Source organism: Homarus americanus, unplaced genomic scaffold, assembly GCF_018991925.1.
Source record: "Homarus americanus isolate GMGI-L3 unplaced genomic scaffold, GMGI_Hamer_2.0 scaffold50281, whole genome shotgun sequence".
In the NCBI taxonomy this organism is placed as follows: domain Eukaryota; kingdom Metazoa; phylum Arthropoda; class Malacostraca; order Decapoda; family Nephropidae; genus Homarus; species Homarus americanus.
The window spans coordinates 3,004,920-3,018,164 of NW_024742338.1; the positions used below are offsets into that span (position 1 = coordinate 3,004,920).

General features: G+C 41.1%; 1 protein-coding gene across 3 annotated transcripts in view; it reads right to left on the reverse strand.

Annotated features, from left to right (window-relative positions):
• The window catches only part of LOC121876818 (protein tyrosine phosphatase domain-containing protein 1-like), a 38,088-nt gene extending 31,061 nt beyond the window's left edge, over positions 1-7,027 (reverse strand). For all 3 annotated transcript variants that reach the window (XM_042382254.1, XM_042382253.1, XM_042382252.1), the window contains exon 1: positions 6,718-7,027. The gene's annotated coding sequence lies outside the window, so the exon portion shown is untranslated. The remainder of the gene's footprint in view (positions 1-6,717) is intronic.
• Positions 7,028-13,245: the final 6,218 nt, after the last annotated feature.

Here is a 13,245-nt window from a genome sequence, read left to right on the forward strand (position 1 = left end):
CGGCACTGTTACGAAGGCACTGTCATGGGAAGGCACTGTTCAAGGGGCGGCACTGTTACGAGAAGGCACTGTCATGGGAAGGCACTGTCAGCAATAGGCACTGTATGAGGGAGGCAGAGAGACAGACAGACAGACAGAAAGAAAGCTAATGATGAACTAATCTACTTTTGGCGTGTGTCTAGATGACCTCTCGTACAGGTGGTGACAGTATAATACCTGTCCGCTTGCGTGACCATGTAACATAACCCTGATCTATGATACTTCGATAATGTATTGTGTACAGAGTAAATACCTGATGTATGTCATCACTTAAAGTCCAACACGCGATTTATTCCCGAACGAACTGACGCGTCATCCTCCGGCACCACCCACCCCGACTTTTAACTGGATTTTTGACTTGTTATTAAGCTCTCCCAAACTCTCCCCAACTCTCCCTGGCACCTATTTTGACTCACAAACTTCAAGTAGATGGTATAAACGACTTTCAAAGGGTTATTTCACCTTTGCTTGAAAGATCACCTGTACTCTTGGCTTGGTATGGTGACCTGAGGGAGACGACTGGACGAGAGTTGGGCGGATCAAGATGCTATCGTCTACAGGTCCCAGAGGTCTTGTTTGGGTAGTCATGATACAGCCTGATGGACACACACACACACACACACACACACACACACACACACACACACCAGACGTGGCCTATAATCGTTATTGGGTAAAAACATGGCTCCAGAATCTCAAATTATTGTATATTATTTTTTCTTTAAAGTGATATTGTGAGAAAGTGTTGAACTGTCTGTCTGTCTGTCTGTCTGTCTGTCTGTCTGTCTGTCTGTCTGTCTGTCTGTCTGTGTGTGTGTGTGTGTGTGCGCGCGCGCAAAGAAGACGTTTGAAATATACTTTTGAACCCCAAAATGAATCTCACACACACACTCTCTCTCTCTCTCATATATATATATATATATATATATATATATATATATCTCAGATGGTATTCGTGTGCTGCAGGCGAGGACGATGGCTGGGGACGATGACTGCCAACTGAGGAAGAGACATGACTCCAACAGGTAGAGATGACCCTAGATGACCTGCTATCTAGGTCACCGCCAGATAGATATTTGAGGTCAGTCTTGTCTCTCTCACTTATATCTTCTCCTTGTCTCTTCTCTTCTCTCCTTCTTCTCCTCCACTTCTCTCATCTGTCCCTTTTCTATTTTCTCTTCTCTCTTCTTTCCCTCTTCTCTCTCCCTCTTCTCCACTTCTCTTCTCCACTTCTCTTCTCCTTCATTTCTCTCTTCTCCCTCTCTTCTCTCTTCTCATTTTCTCTCTTCTCCACCTCTCTTCTATTCTCCTCCACTTCTCTCATCTCTCCCTCTTCTCCTTCACTTCTCTCCCTCTTCTTTTAATGCGGTACTTTTAACAACAACAACAACAACAACAACAACAACAACAACAACAACAACAATAACAATAATAATAACAATAATAATAACAATAATAATAACAATAATAATAATAATAATAATAATAATAATAATAATAATATTAATAACAATAATAATAAAGTGTGCGACAGGTGCCGGAATTAACGTGGAGTTGTAGTCAGTATTCTGTGACCTTTACAAGTTCAGACAGGTTTACGCCACATTAAATTTATTGTGTGATTTTTACTCATTTGGGTTTTCACTTTATCTAAAACAATGAGTTGCTAATTAGGAATACATGACTAAAATAATTCCATAGTATCTTTATTTATTACTTCCAAAGAGGAATTATAGAGAAAATGGTAATTATATTCACGAAAAAGGTGGGGGTTTTTTAGGTCAGGAATATCTGGATTATTCATATTTGACTGTAAACTTCAAGTAGGTCGTTCACCTTTATCAACAATGACGAACACTGCCTAAATCACTGCCTCTGAACACGATATACTGTTCAAACACTTGCCTATATCACCCCCAAGTATTGTATTCAGGATAAATCCTGAACATCTACTACGAAACAACCTTGTAAAAGATTGCCAACACGGTTTTATGCCGGGGCGCTCTTGCTTGACACAATTATCAAGGTATTGATATTTGGACCCATATTCTAGAACGGGGGTAATATCGACAATATTTACCTAGATTTTGCCAAGGCTTTCGACAGTGTACCCCACGAAAGGCTGAAAATCAAACTGGAAGGGTACGGAATTCGGGGAAATGTCCTAGCGTGGATAGAAGACTTTCTACATGACCGCAAGCAATGTGTGGTGATTAATGGCACGAAATCGTCATCTGTACCTGTAACAAGTGGGGTACCGCAGGGTAGTGTATTGGGCCCGCTGTTGTTTGTTTGTTTCATAAATGATATGCCTGACGTTGTACACTCCTCCATACAAATGTTTGCCATGACGCCAAGTTATTTCGGGAAATTAAGAACCAAGCGGACTGTGAAGAGCTGCAGAAGGACCTCTGTGGGCTCCAGGAATGGTCGAAGGAATGGCTGCTGAGATTCAATGTCACGAAGTGTAAGAGGATGCACTTGGGGTGTACCAACGGTAAGGAGGCGTACCATATGTCCCAACGGGATGAAGAAAATGTACTAGTTGAGACTGTGTGTGAGAAGGACCTAGGTAGGTGTAAGCAGCAAGGTTGACAATGAGCTGAAGTTCTTGGCCATTGTGGAAGAAGGTAAATCAGGCAAACAAACGGTTGGGTCTTATATAGTTGTCGTTCAGATATCTAGACGGTCCGTCCTCGCACGATTCCTCAGAGGAAGTGTTTCCCCATCTGGGAGGCTCGTCACCCCATCTGGTCCCCGAGATATGCTAGGACTGTCAGTTGGTTGAAATACCCAAAGGAGGCCACCAAGTTGGAAAGCCAAAATTTACTGGCTACCCCAAGGAGATTGGAGCGCCTGAACTGCTTCATTTATACTACAGACGCAAGGGGGGACCTAGTTGAGGTTTATAAGCATCTCAGGGGGCACTACTCAGTTGAGTGTCCTTACTTGGAGCTGGCGGACGCTCGCCCCACAAGGGGTCATAGCTCAAGATTGAAGAAGCTGCAAGTCCGGAAAACCGTGAGGGCAAACTTTTTCGGAGTGAGGGTTGTAAACTCTTGGAACAATCTACCAGAAAGTGTTGTGACGGCACCGAGTGTGAGCTCTTTCAAGAGAAGACTTGACCAACACTGGAGCGGGTTCAGGTACATTCAGGAGCCGGTGCATGCCCAGTATTTGCCAACAGTGCGTGACAGAGACGTGACCGATCGCCCGGGCGGCTAGCGAGCCGACCTTTTGGTGAAGAATATAAAGGAAAAGAGTCGTGACCGATCGCCCAAGCGGCTAACAAGCCGATCAGTGGCGAAGAGGATAAAAGTAAAAGTAAAAGTAAGACCGCGTATGATATAGATAATAGTTAAGTTACCCCCTAATAAAATTTATCACTTAGCCATTTTCTATGATGCAATGGCTTGAATCCCTTTGCTTGCAGAATTCAAGCAATAATATCAATATACACGTGATTTACTGATTGATACTTGACCTGGTAACTATATACGTCAAGAGTATTAAAGATTACGAAGGAAAAAAGGATAATTTAAAGTGTAGAAGTGGATTAAAGACGCGAGTGACAAGTGGTAGACGATGAACTGGAAGGTTCCTCAAGGCGGTGTTGGCTGCTGGGTTATGTCAACATGTTATCGATCCAAGTATTGACTTACGCCTCCCTTCTGTCACACTGCCTGTCCATGCGGCTCACGGAAGACAACAACACCTGTAGACTTCAACCTTGTGTACGTCAATAGTGTACTAAATGTGTGTCTGCATGTACTAAACCGAAATTGTGGGCGAGTGTACATGTGCACAGCGGTCACACACACACACACACACACACACACACACACACACACACACACACACAACAAAACGGAGATGAATGAGTTCCTTTGATGTTTAGCTTTGAAAGAAGTGTGTTGGGTGAATTAGCTGTTTTTAATACTAGTTGGAGTAAACTGGGTTAGGATAAGCTAGGATTAGGTGGATTAGGAGCAATTACACTAGATTAGGATAGGCTAGGATTGGTGGGTATACTGGTGAACTGAATCTAGTGAAGGTAGAGTCTCAGTGTAATTTTGCTGCCATTAATAAGAAACAGGAGCAAAGTAGCAATATTTACCTCCTGGTAGACAACAAAGTGACATTATTAGCAAGTTTAGCGACAGAAAGTAACAATATTAGCAAGTTTAGCGACAGAAAAAAAACAACATTTACTATCATGTTAAACGTCAGGAAGTAGTAGCATACATTAAACAGGATATACCAGGAAGTATCAATATCCGCTACGCATTAACCACCAAGTATATAGACGAGGCTTCATAGTTAATTATTAAAAATATCGCTAACTCAAAACTTCCCCCTTTTTTCCCGCCATTATTGAACGGGAGTTATCAATACCTTGCTCACGAGGATGACGTGCTTAAAAAATATGGGGGCGTTTTTGTCAATATGTCAGTTTATTTGTTAATTTTACGTTATTATTATTATTATTATTATTATTATTGCTGTTGTTTATTGTTGTTACCACTTGTTGTGTTCCTCTCGCTGATTGGCCGATGATACAGCCGGATGGAGAGAGCCTAACACACAATAATGATAGCTGGTCTGTTGGGGTCTCTGCCATGTTGTTCAATGAGAAGAGTGGTATAATAATGTTCAGTTGTGGTGTCTATTTGTTCATAATCCACTAGAAAGTTGACAGGGTTTTCCCCCCGCTTTTATTTTGTTTCTACTATCATTATCATCCTAGTCATCATCATCATCATTCATCATCACCATCACTCAGACTAGGCTTGTGTGAAGGTGTACTACTATCAAGGCTGATGCCCTCCAAAAATAAAAAAAATGGTCCTACAATGCTGTTCAAAGTTTTAGTGTTGTGTATTTATCAAGGAAACACCCCTGTAAATTTTCTTGGAGATCGGTGCATGTTTGAGCGAGCACCGTCGGCTTTACAAAATAACAAGGAATATTATTATCTAATGAACAAATAAGACTTATAAGATATACTAACACCAAGCAAATGATCGATCATATCAATCTTAATACCCCTAAAACAATATTATAGATTAGTACGAAATACAATAATCCCAATAATTGCATTTCTAGGTTCAAGACCCATTTCTCTCAACTGGCGTATAATGAAAAAAAAAGAACTACTACTACCCCGCAATGCCTGGAGTGTTTGAGGAGCGCCAGCAGGAGATGGCTGACTTCTTCCGTGAATCTCTAGCCCAACCATTTACACGTGGCGACTACAAGGAGCTGGTAGAGTTTTGTCTGCTGCTTGTAACTAAAGGATCCGAGCCAGTGAACTTCACGATGGTCTACCCCGGCGCACTTCACAAAGCAAGGTGGATGGCTAAACTGCTCCATACCCTCAAGATTGTTCTTTTGTCAGGCCAGATCAAAGAGCATTTTCCCAAAGCCGAGGTTGTGACTAAAAGTCAAATCAGCAAGTTAGAACGGTTTGGTGTGTTCACAGTCGCTGTTTATGTCCCATGGTGGATTGTTTGCCCCGTTCCAGCAAGTGCGCCACTGAATGACTTGAATTTGGTCGAAACCTTGGCTGAATTTGCCCCATATGACGCCACAATAGTTGACAAAGCACGTGTGGCACTCGGTAGACACACTTGGTACCTAACTGAGGAGTTGGCCCCACAGGCTTTGTTCTCGTCCCAAGTACAAGAAAGTATAAAAGAGGAGATGAGGAAGGCCCTTCTTTGCCATGAAGGCACTGAAGTTACTAAGAGAGTGGGGCTCAATCATGGGGGCTATGGAAAGCCATATCTTCCCCCTGTCCCAGAAAGTGGCACTGCCCTGGTGGACCTAATTGGGCCTGACTCAAGCCGGTTCTTCACCATTTTAGGCATGCCCTATCAGTTTCTCCACAGTCCAGCCAGTGAATGGGTGGATCATGACGACTACCTGAACATAAAACGGGTTGTGGACAAGCTTCAGGTCGTCAATGAGGCTGCAGAACGTGGTGTAAGACTTTGCCATGACTTTCTTAATGTTGCCAGGGATGAGGAGCGTTTTCAAGAAGTCCTTCAAGTAGTTGAAAATGACAGACTCCGCGTTCCTAATCAGCGCAAACGATAATCTGTTTCCGAACAGAAATCATGGTTTCTTGCTCTAGAGAAATAATACCTTGTGAATATATGATAAAACCCCTTATGGACCATGAGAGAATAAGAATGATTAACTTTTTTGTGTTAGTGATAACAGCTTTTAATTAAGACAGGCAAATGATTTGTGTTAATATCCCTTATGATGGTTGTGTAATCTCATATATAGGCGCGTATGCCGTATAAGCAAAATCGCTATTTTTCAAATTGCACGTGGGTATTATTTGTCAATATACAACACCAAAATTTTGAACAGCGTTGTAGGACAAAGTTGGGGCAACTGTCACACCCTAAAAAAAAAAAATATATATAGCCTATATATATATATATATATATATATATATATATATATATATATATATATATATATATATATATATATATATATATAAATAAATAAAGGAAAGAAGAAAACAAAGTTCCCAAGCGCTTTCGTGTAATTTACATCTTCAGGGGTGAGTACAGTCTGTACTCACCCCTGAAGATGTGTGAGTGTGTGTCAGGTCATCACCCACGAACATACAGTATAACACAGGCAGGATAGAGGACATACCTTGTGGTGAGGTGAGGTCAGATCAGGAGGATGATGATGAATCGAGGTTAGCAATCGGTAGCAGAAGACGACCCAACCATTATAACCATCCTTGTGTGTGTGTGTGTCAGTAGAGGTCCGTGTTGGCACAATGTAAATGGCACTAGCTCCTCTTTCCCCCCTTTCGAATGTGGCACTGTACCTGGCCCTCTCTTACGTTAGTGTGGGATGAGGGTTGGCACTAAGGTGTGTAGGAGCAGGTAAGGGGGGGGGGGATGTTGTGGTGAGCTTAACACAGCAGCAGACGGAGCGGTAACCTGGCATGGCAGCACCTTCACACACACTAGTGGTGAGGTGTGCGTGGTACCGACCGATAGTTAAGCCCCGCCCACACCCTCCCTCCCTCCTGCTTCCTTCCTTCCTTCCTTCTTCCCTCCACCGTGCATGACACCCTGGGCGTTATACTTGCACTTCCCTCCTTCTCTCCCTTCCTCCTTCCCTCCACCATGCATAGCACCCTTAGTGTTATATCTACACTTCCCTCCCTCCCTCCTTCTCTCCCTTCCTCCTTCCCTCCACCGTGCATAACACCCTTGACGTTATACCCCCCTCCTCTCCGTGTATGACTTCTACGGTCTTATCCACACACATGTTGGCATCTCTGGATACAAGTCAAAAGTGTGTAAATCATGGGATAAGTGTGTAGACCATTAGATAAGTGTGTAGACCATTAGATAAGTGTGTAGACCATTAGAATCTCTCATTTAGTCTTTGGTGAGATAGATAGAGAGACGATTGTGGTGGCCGCTGGCAACTTTCCCCCTATTAAGTTGCTAATTATGCCTAACTCGTACCGACTCGATGCTTGACTCCTACAAACAAACACACACACACAAACACACACACATAAAACACCCAAGAAAACACAAACACAATACCTGACTCACACACTTTATACCTCGAGTTAGTGCGTTGTGACGTATAAGAAATAATTATAGTAATCTTTGAACTGCTGCAGACACTAATTCTTAACATTTTATTATAATTAGTAGTGAAGTGTGTTGGTCATACCTGTCTATATGTGAGTAATTGGACGTGTGTGTGTGTGTGTGTTTAGAGTGAGAACACTTGCGGGTCACGTTTTTTTTTTTGGATGGGGGGGTCAAAGGGTTAAGTCAAGGTCACCGCTTCAAGAGTCAGTCACCACCTAGCATGAGTTGGCACTTTAGGTCGAGTGTAGTTTATTATTATTGTATACACCAGTACAGTGTCTTGGTGACTCTAGCTAGCCTCGTCATACCAGGATGTAGCGGTGTGTGGCAACCTACCACTCAGCCATCGACCCGTCCACTCTACTACTAGTTATTGCACCAATTACCGCCTCCACTGTCACTCACTCCAGTCTACAGTCACGTCACGTTACCTGCTTCCACCCTTCCAGTTAGCCACTCATCATAATCTTGTTGGGTAATACCTTGTAAATTCCAAGGCAAAACAGCTAATTTTCATTTTTGGCATAACCATCTCATCAAAGAGTAGTGTTCACTGGTCATAATACTGTATGACCGGTGTTCCATCGCCATCAAGGGCCTCCCAATGCCCTTGATGGCGCCACCGCCCATGGCAGGTCCCCTGGGAGATCCGTCACCTTTTCGAGGGCCCCTTTGGGACACCGCTACCCTTGGGAGGGCTCCTTCGGGAGCTGCACCTGGTAAGGCAAATAGAAGGGTATTGGGGATCACTGCTTCTGTAATTCCCATGGGGACAGTTGTTTTTGTACTATTTAGAACAATGGGAGATATGACGTTAAATAAATACACCGCCCATCGCATCCACGAGCCCTCCCATGGACGGCGGCGCCCCAAGGGACACTTTTTAGGAGTGGAAGCTCCCCTTGGGCACTCTCAGGGGCTGTGGCATCCATTGGGTAGTGGCGGCTCCTTCATGGGCCCTCCCAAGGGCATAGGCCCTCCTTAGGGGTGGGAGTAACCCCAGGGGCCCTGTCAGGGATGGTGATGCTCTAGAGGTCCCTTCCAAGGGTAGCGGCAGCACTCCAAGAGGCGGTGGCATTCCGAGGGGCAGTGTCCGGGGGGGGGGTTGACTCGTAATTCTGGTGAACGTTTTGATTGTTGGCCGACTTGTCCTCGAGTCTCCCTTCGCTGCCACACTTACAATGGCTGCCTCAGCTGGCTGGTGTCGAGGGGTGTGAAACACTTCAGCAAAGATCACTTCCCGTCGGCCACCTCACGCATTATGCAAATGGCGAGGAATGTAGTCTTAGTTACATTGTTTGAGTTTTGTTCTATTTTCACACTGTAAGCGTGAAATGCCAGTCTTAATTTACATTCTTTATTTCCTCTATGGTAGTACAGTGACTGCAACTCCCTTCATATTTATCAAACTTCTTATTCGTCTTCTAAGTTCCATCAACCCATCTGAGTATCTGATCATTAATTTTTGTGGCATTTTTAACACAACCAACTTTTCTATGATAAAGGCTAGAGAAACATTTATTAGAAAAACAATTTATTCACTTTCTTACAGACTAAACCAATGAAGCATCAAGCGTTAATTCTGCACTTTAAAGGCCGAACACATAAAATTACTTTTAAAAGTCACCAAAATATATGATAATTTTTATGCCCACATACACATTAACTTAAGTAATAGACAATATATTACTGTATCCTGAAAAATGTAAATAAATTTTACATCATGAATGTGATGTATAACAAACCCTTGTTATTCGTAGGTTTACCATTCACAGTTTCGACTATTCGTGGTCAGCAGTTAGTGGCTAGCTCACGTGCCTTTGTGGGAGCACTGCGACCCACTACCTAACAGACTCTTCTCTCCTTGGCTTGTGTTCAACTATTGTCCATACCACAGCATATCTCATGTTAAGCTTAAAACTTTAGTGCTTTTTGAGTGAAACAGCCCCCAAAAGACTACTAGTGCTTGTGATGTTAGTGCAGTGAAACACAAAAGGCAAGTCTGTGATGACCCTTACCAAGAAAGTTCAATCATTAGGCAAGTTAGAGGAATGAGCTCCGCCGCAGTTGTTTGGTGTGAATGAATCCACGATGCAGTACATTAAGAAGAATGAACAAGTAATTTATGACTGTTACAGCAAGTGCTACAGTGACTAGAGTCTTTAAGCCCATTTTCATGAATCAACAAGCGGTGAAGGGGCTAGTGTGGCTACTGAACAGATTTTAGTACCAGTAAAGGTTGGTTCTAGAATTTTGATAAAAAATTCTAGTTCCATAATGTGAAGATGACTGGGAAGGCCACATCAGATGATCACATATGAATAAGTTAGTATGGGTGATTTAAGTTTCACATACAGTAATGCACTATGGTAGCATAAGTTGCTATTCGCGGTTTTGCCCATTCCTGCCATTCCTTAGAACCTAACCCCTGCGAATAACAAGAGGCTAAAAAATAATCAATTTTATTCCACTCCCATTGTACCCAGCTACAAGTGTAGTCCTCCCATGGTTAGGTTAGAATGTTTAAGAACACATTAAAAATTTAAGAGATGCTGGTTTGTGTGTCAAAATGAATTGCAGCTGGCAAGAATTTCCCTAATCCAGGTAATAATTATACTGTATATCAGGTCCATAGTTCCAACCGGCTATTATCAATAATTCATGAAGGGTTTTGCGAAGATTGCTGTCAGCACAACGACTAATGTAAGAAAAGATGTTGCTTTTTATTGAACAGAAACAGATTAATACTTATATTTAACTAAAAAATTTAACTCAAATAAGCTCTAAAAACTGCTCCTGTGCTTTCACTTCCTGATTCTAAGATGACTTATTATGGTTATTATTACAATTTATTATGCATCATATTTGGGAACACACAGACTTAGTATAAAACAGTAGATGATGCAAATGACGTACATGTGAAACAACCGACATATAATGAAATGTCTTCCTACATTTATTAGCGACGTACATCACTACAAGGTATAGCAAGGACCCCATGTACCAACTCCCATCAGAAAAGTTTACAATCTTGGCATAAAAGTTGTTACTTACGACTATGGCTGGTACTGAATACAACATTAATTCAAAGTGGTGCTGAAGATCTGCTTGTTAATCTTCAACCTTAATAAGCTTTAATGAGGTTGTAGCAATCTTAACACCAACATACTTCTGTAGATACAAGCACAGCAAGTGTACACATTATGAAATTCCCTGGGAGTTTAATGCACCTGGAACACAGCACAGCAATTGGTCCACTCTGCAAGTAATTATAAAGTTAACCTATTATCTGCTATACTGTATATACAAACATGTCAAGGATCCTTTTCTAATAGTTTTTGAATGGATGTGTAAGTGTTGCATATAACTCTGGATGAAAGAACAAATATAATCTAGTAAACTGTACCTCATTAACTTAGGATGTGTGTAAGTACAGGATCACTGGTTGTAAGGAAACCATAAAGTGTGAAAACTATACTTTTTTTTTTACCACAAAGTCACAAAAAAAAAGTAATTGTACCAGAAACTCTCACAACTAAACCAGCAGAAACTGCAAGTGGCAAAAACAGAAGAAGTAGTGTTAGTAGATGTGCGAATACATAAGTCAAAATTCATTCAATGTTATAACTACAGTGTTACAGCTCTGGTTCAATCATATTTACTGTAAAATATCTTAAAAGCAATAGAGGGGAGGTGGTATGTAAGTAGAAAAATTACATCTGTTAGACTTGTGATTTGAAACTGGGCCTGTATAGGCTAATCTGTATATCTATAAAATTTTAAACTGAAATGCAATCCACTGCAGGGTTTTCAAATAAAACTTTTGGCCCATACACAAATTTCCACACATACTGTATTACTAGGACCAAATAAACGTAGTTTATTTTACAAGATATATTTAGTGTTATCAGCTGTCTACCATTAAGTCTTGGATCCATATTGGACATTACCAAAAAGCCACATTCTACAGATTACTCCTTTAAATACCTAAATTTGACAGTGGCCCGAATATTTAAAAAAAAATTTAAAATACCTGTACTTTAATTATAACTAATTTCCTGGTCCTCTAACAGAGAGGAATACAAACTTTATATTCCATTGAATGGTTTTCCAAGCCTGTATAATACCCCCAAAAATAAATATAGAGAAAGCAGTATAAGTTCAATGCTCACATGGTTCTTGCGAGAGGCCAACGACATACATGCACGTAAAATAAGAATTACATCATACAGTGTAGATCAACTCCATTTCCCCTAATTGATACTGGTTATAATACTGTAAAGGCATGTCTCACTGGCTAAACACACCCCATGGAAAACTTATGCTCAGTTCACTATGACACAAACTTGGAGCCTGATTAAGACAATAATTCTACCGTTTAATCCTTGACACTGTTTACCAATATGTTTTGCATTAAGCACCTTCTATGTTTATTTAAAACCCTACTTAGTGATTGAGGAGTTTTAGTTATGTAAATGCATGGTTGTTTCATGATAAAAAATTACTGCATAAATTAGGTGCTTTATTTATAGGCAAGAATTTGTAAGTAGTGTTCCCTAAATAACTGCAGTACATAGACCATCAAATGACTCTACTCTCACGTGCATCTAACCTAGTGACAAAGTAGTTCAACATTCACACACCTGCAGTGACACTTACTATCCCGGAAGCATCCTGGCATCACAAGATACCTACACAAATCTTGAACTACCTACCTGCTTCTCCCAAGTAAGTCACAGAAGCCATCAACCCAGGTGCTGTATATACGAGCTGAACGATGTGTGTCCACCTTGACACCTGTTACCATACTTGTTGTACCTGTGGTTTACCCGTCTTCTTTGAGTGAAAAAAAAAGGAGGGGGACTAACAAAACAATCAAATGTGTGTGTTTTGTGGAAGGTGTGTGAAAGCAAATGAACCAGCAACATTACCTGGGTGGCTGGATGTTAGCCCATCTTATTATTTACCTTATCCAATAAAACATTTGCTTTAAATTGGAAAAGTATAAAATCTTTTCTTCCCTGATTCACAATTCTTTTTATTTATTTTATTATTTTGTTGTTGCAAATACTGAAAATTTTATCTGGTAATAACATGCTTTGGAAATTCAGGAATGCATCCCTTCAATTTCCCATAAAAAATCATGCTCAATTTGTACGAATTCAATACTGTATACCTAAGTGAAGTTGAAGGACTTTAGAGTGAGCAGCACAAATGCAACAATGTATTCAGTGTTGGGATCCTGAGACAGTTAATTAACCCCTATGCCCCAGTTGACATTCCGGAACGCTCGCCCTTTCGTGGCATTGTTCGAATGCCCAGCACGGGTTATCAGGTTCCAGCATGACTATTTGTGTGTCGTACCACACGCTTGGCCACAGGGAAGCTTCCTGAATGTAAGTACCTACTTTTGTTTGTTTCATTTTCAGTGTTTGCCCATTTTATCATGTTGTTTCTAAGTAATATTGCTAAAACTAGTGTAGTTGTAATGTAGTGTAGTATAGTATTACTGGAAAATAATGCTATAATTGTTATAAATGTATTTATTTGTGGAATT